This window comes from Sinocyclocheilus grahami, unplaced genomic scaffold (genome assembly GCF_001515645.1).
Source record: "Sinocyclocheilus grahami isolate Dianchi unplaced genomic scaffold, SAMN03320097.WGS_v1.1 scaffold485.1, whole genome shotgun sequence".
Taxonomy (NCBI): domain Eukaryota; kingdom Metazoa; phylum Chordata; class Actinopteri; order Cypriniformes; family Cyprinidae; genus Sinocyclocheilus; species Sinocyclocheilus grahami.
The window spans coordinates 634,045-640,393 of NW_015505664.1; the positions used below are offsets into that span (position 1 = coordinate 634,045).

The window sequence follows — 6,349 nt, forward strand, 5'->3', positions numbered from 1 at the left end:
CACACACACACACACACACACACTCACACACACACACACACAAACTCACACACACACACACACAATCTCACACACTCCCTCTCACACACACACACACACACACACACACACACACACACACACACACACACACACATTTTTGTACAGCTAAAATAACTAGAAGCGAATGACACCGGGGACCTCACGCATTCAAGTTACGAATGGCCGCACCTGCTGGATAAAGCAGTGTAAATTCATTAAATAAGCAGCAGAAAACAGAACACATGCAAACACAAACGTCTCCAGTCTTTACTGTGAATCTGTGCACCGGCCTTTATGCGTCATTGCATCTTCCCATAATGTCCAAATAGTCCACAAAGCACAGAAGAGCCTCGCCAAATGAGAAATCAATAATGTCAGTAGGAACGCATTTTGATGGGCAGCCGCTCTTGAGTGTCCAACCCTAACCGTAGTCATTCCTCCATTGCTTTTCCCAAAATGTTTTTTTAAAAAATATGTCTGCACCATTAGTGCTATTTTTAGGGAGTGACTCTTGATGATTGTGTGTCAGGATCTCATCAAACATCTCAGCGTCTCTCAACAGCTGCGGCGGGTGTTTGTGCTGCAGACGTGGACGTCGAGTCTTTGTTGTGTTCTGCCTCATTTATTCCAGACCAATGCCAAAGATTCCCCATATCTGTGATCCACTCCAGCACAACACATACAAACACAAATACACTGTTGTTTTTGCTGCTGGAAAGATCAATAAGGCTATTTCTTTGGACGCTAGTGTGCTGACCCAGGGTTATTTTAGTCATCACTTTTAGTTTTGTCATCATTTACTCAATGTTTAATGTCAAAATTGGGAGTGGTTCACATGTTTGAGCTATGCCAAAGTAGTCAATGTGACTTATGTGCAATATTGCAAGTCCTCTGAAGCCATATGATGTCTTTTTGTAAGGAACAAGGCCCACATTTATGTTGTTTTCTGCTGAAAAGTCTCCTGCAGCTCTTAAATGTCATTTATGCCTCATATCCCTCTATAGTGTAATTTCAGAAGACTCTGAATATAACACGGGTTGGCTACTTTTATGATGCTTTTATGGTGCTATTTTGTTATTTTGGAGCTTGACACCCTCTGGATGGATAACATCCATAAAATAGGAATGGATCATGATGATCCACTAGTCATCCTGTAGCTGAGTCATCGACTGGTAAGTGGACTTGTTTATGTGCAGTAATATACACGGCAAGGTTAAAAAAAAGTATCTTCTGCTCACCCAGCCTGGTCTCATGTTTATACGTAGGTATTAATATGTAACATTTACAAGCACAAAACATAAATTTTTGACAATTTAGACGTATTTCAACGTTTAAAACGTACATATCACTATGTATTTTTAGCTAAAAAACTTAAATATTTATGTATCTTTTATATCATTAAGATATTCATATCAATGCATTTTTATCATTTTATCAATAAGCGATTTAGATTTTTAGACCCCTTAACCTACCTCCAAACCTAAACCTACCCATTTTACAGCGAATATGCATTTTTATAATTTTATTAATACGCAATTTAGATTTTTAGACCCCGTAACCTACACCCAAACCTTAACCTACCCATTTTATAGCGATATATAAAGGATATAAAATGCAAATGACCGAAATATGCAGGAAAATAACCATTTTAGTAACAATATAGCATTAAAATATTTTTATAGTCTCTAGTCCCAGTCCTACTTATAAACCTAAACATTTCTGTACAGTATAAAAAACATGACAGACAGATAAATGCAATTACAATCATTTATTTATTGCAAAAATGTCAAAAGCAGCACCAAATGTAATCCAAATGATGCACTGCACCCGCAGTCCTCTCTGGCGGAATACAGTACGTTTGTGTGATCCAGAGCAGAATTTATGTTGCTAATCGCTGAAAATATTGTCCAGATCATTTTCCCGATCCACTCCGTGAACTTGTGAAGGCGCGCGCATCATTCAAACACACCTCACCAGAAACACGGCTTGTCGCAATCTGTGACGAATGCAGGCGAGAGCCAATGAGCGTTCGATTATCCCGCCGTAAAACCTGTCGTTTTTTTAACTTGTAAAGAGCGCGTCAGTCAGCGCGGGCTTTGCTGCTCACGGTCACTGGACTCGCTGCTCGGGATGGAGAAGAAGATCGCCGAATAAAGGCTTGGATTTGGGTCTGTTCCTCGCAGTCGTATAGATTCGGAAGATTTGGATTATATATTTTATATATAGCGCACAAATAAATTTCATTTCGTAATTATGTTGCGTTTTCTATGTGAATGTATTGTAAAATGTAATTTATTCCTGTGATCAAAGCAGAATTTCCAACATCATTCCTCCAGTCTTCAGTGTCACATGATCCTTCAGAAATCATTCTAATATTCTGATTTGCTGAAACATTTCCTGTCATTATGATGATTCAAAACAGTTGCAATACTTCATTTTTTGGGGAAAACCATGCTACATTTGATTTGTCAGGATTCTTTGATGAATAGAAAGTTCTAAAGAACAGCATTTATTTGAAATATAAATCTTTTTTTAACATTATAAATGTCTTTACTGTCACTTTTGGTCAATTTAATGCATCTGTGCTGATTAAAATATCAATTTATTTCCAAAAAAACCCCCTGACTATTTAGTTTTTGACATTTTAGTGTTGTAATTTTGCAGCATATGAAGATTAGCGGATGCTGTGATACAGTCTTCGCCTCGACTCTCTGAGGATCTCTCTCCGAGGAGCACTTTTCAGAACATTTGTTCATTAAATCTAATTTGTTAGGCAAGCCGTTGAGGTAGAATTCCATACTGTTACCTCCCAAACTAATGAAATGATTCAATACTGCAGCATAAAGGCACAGCAGAGCACGGGAGGTGCACTTACTATTCTCAGAACGTTAGATATAATGAGCCAAAGCGATCAATGGCCCTAAGGTTATGTACTGAGCAATTATCATTTGCCAAGCTAAACTGCATTCGTGTCAAAAACATTTTTGGTCTGCGGAAAGCCTGTTGTATTTCCACACGTGACTAGAGTCACAAGAGATATCGCCCGGCATTACTGCAAAAACATGAAAGGTGTTCTCTGAGGGCTTGATTTAAGTTCTATTTCACCAGCATGACAATAGCACAGGGTTGGTTGCTTGTGAAGAAAGACTATTGCTGGATGAGCTGCTTTTGCGTTGGAGAGCTGACACAACTTCCCAGTCCTCAGATGCCTCATATGAACCAGCCTGAGAAAGCTTTGAAATGTTTTATGTGTTATTTGCGAGATGAGGCCTGATAGCATTGGTTGAATGCACAGATGTTTACTGTACGTGCGCTTGTTATACTTTGAAAACCTTCTGGCTTGCAAATCTCATCTCTAATTCCTGTAATGTATTTTAGACTACAATACGACCTCTGACCTCATGATTTTACGAGGTATATGACTATATGTCCAGAAGTAAAAAAGAGTCAGTGTCTTTTAGTTAGGGTTTGCAGGACGGAAAACAGTTTCTTTGCCATTAAAATAATTGTTGATACTTTTATTGTAGCCGCAGTGTTTCTGGTTGCCATGACAAACTTCACATGCTTGCTGCTTCTCTCAGAGAATTTAGAAATTCCCAAAAATAATGAGCTGAAAAGGAGCCAGTCCATTTATTTGTGCAACATGTCAAAATGCATGTGTTAAACATGCGTAAATAATATAAAAGTAATAATAATATAAAGCAATAATATGTATATAAATACAATTTAAAATTGTGAAATATTATTACAATTTAAAATAACTGTTTTCTAAGTGAATGTATGTTAAAATGTAATTTATTCCTGTGATCCGCAACTGAATTTTCAGCATCATTCCTCCAGTCTTCAGTGCCACATGATCCTTCAGAAATCATTCTAATATGCTGATTCGCTGCTCAAGAAACATTACTTATTATCATCAATGTTGAAAACCGTTGCACTGCTTTATATTTTTTTTTGTGGAAATTGTGATGCATTTTATTTTTCAGGATTCACAGATGAATAGAAAGTTCAAAAGAACTGCATTTGTTTGAAATAGAAATGTCTGAAATCTCATTTCCATCGTTCACAGCTGCAGATGCTGATGCTTTTTCAATAGGAAAGAAATAAAACCTGCAAAGTTGGAGCTGCATTAAGCGTTTTAGCTAATTGAATGCTGTCTGTGCGCACTTGCTAATGCTCTTGTCTTGGGTAATTCACTCGAACTCTGTTTAAATGCATGAAACCATAAGTCAGAAATATTCGAGCCCAGGCAGAATAAATGACGCAATTATGCAGATGTGATTATGGATATGTGGTTTTTACGCCTCTATCCCAGAAGGCAAGCCATGCACACTGATGCTAATAGCGCTAGAACAGCAGCCAGCTTTTGCCCCAATAGGCTAATTGTCTTCTGGTGACACCCCATGAGTGGTGCAAACCGCTTCAGCATGCCGTCTCATAATGAGAGGCCGGTCTTCTGACTAGAAAGACTCATTCTGGCTCACATCTGTTCGACTTCAGTGATTTAATTAGTCAATTTCACTTTGTCAGCTGGACCTTTGAATGGGATAGACATCAGCTTTTGCCTCCAAGTCTGTCAGTGCAATCGTTAAACCTATATCAGACTGTCCGGTTTGTCAATGAACGCTGGATTTGCACATCAGCAAACACACGATACGCTGCTTTACATGAAAGTACAGGCGTTTTCCACTCCGTGTCAGATTGAATAGACTCGGCCTTTCATATTGTCAGAGAAATTTGCAAATGAATTTGTGAGCCGGGCTGGCAGAGTTTGCTTTTACAGCTCAAGGTCTTATGCGTCACACAGCTGTTATAGTGGCTGCAGGAGTGTGTAGAATATTGTGTTACACAGAAAGCATCAGTAAACCCACAATTTGGCACATATTGATAGTGAATTGCATGTTTTCAACATCCCGTCTCCAGGCAATTTATATCTGCTCCGAGCTTCACTTAGACTTGTTTAAGTTGATCATATGCTGTTTAGCTGCCAATATTTAACACCGAACTTCTCAAAGTAGTGCAAAGTTTGTGCAGGCAGTGATTATTTTGGTTTCCCACATATAGTTTTAAAGAAATAGTTCAGTTTCAGAGATAAAAAAATAGTTCAGTCATATACTCACTTTCAAGTCTTTTTTCTTCAGTGATCCTGTAGATCAACCAATATGCATTTGATTCCCAGGGAGTGCAGGTAATGATAAAACGTGTAGCTCTTTGAATATTTAGCCTGTTTAGGATATTTAGCATAATATCAACAATTCTTTTATGCAGTTCATGCAATGATTGATCTTGTCAACCTCCAAAAATGATTAAACAAAAGATGCTACAATAGAAGTACTCCATAATTTCCATATGAAAGCTTTGTGAGAGGAATGGGCCAAAATACTATACATATTGTATTTAAAGATTTGCACATTTAAATATGGCACATAACTATACATGCATTTTTTCCCTTAGTGAAAAATATTTATAGTACAATATAAATCAGTGAACTTATTTGCCATTTTTAGGGTATTTATTTATTTAGTAAATCTTGTTCAATCAATGCATCAATCAATAATCCATGCATTTTTTTTTCAATTTAGCATAATATGCCACAGTACAGTGCATGCATTTTTCAAATCTTGTTTCTGAAATATGGCACAACACAATGCATGCATATTGTCATTTAGATGATTTATCCGAAGCGACTTACAAATGAGGAAAGTCAGAAACACTGCAATGAATCACTGAACTTATTTGGTACTTCTAGAGTTTTATTTATCAAATCTTGTTCAACCCTTTGCATTAAAGTATGGCACATTTGCAAAGCATGCATTTGTTTATTTATTTTTTCAATTTGGCACTGTTATGACTTGTTACAATGCATGCATTTTTATCCAAAATGACTTACAAACGAGGAACATCACAAGCAATTGATCATAAAAGTGAACAATATACACAATGAATCAAACTTCTTTAGTACTTTTTTTCCCTTTAAGAGTATTTTGCAGCACATTTTTAAATATTTTGGTCACAGTAATGCCACAAAGCTATCAAGTTTGAAAAATATCCATGCTTCATAACAGTAGTGTAAGGTGCTTTATTGTGTTTTTAATCCTTATTGAAACTTGACCGAAGTGATTAGTTGAATGGGAAATAGCTGCATAAAGATTCCTCAAAATGTCTACATTTGCAGCATATGGGAAACATGAGGATGAGTAAACCAGCTATTTCTGAATTTCTTTAACATGCAAATTCCTTTAATATGCAAAGCAGGAAAAGATATATCTGATATAAAATAGTACTTTGCACATGAGCTGAAGCATCTTTATTGCATGTGTTTATGAGC

General features: G+C 36.9%; 1 protein-coding gene across 1 annotated transcript in view; it reads left to right on the top strand.

The window, feature by feature from the left end:
* The window catches only part of LOC107553911 (cadherin-22), a 198,796-nt gene that overhangs the window by 35,674 nt on the left and 156,773 nt on the right, over positions 1–6,349 (top strand). The window lies entirely within an intron of this gene.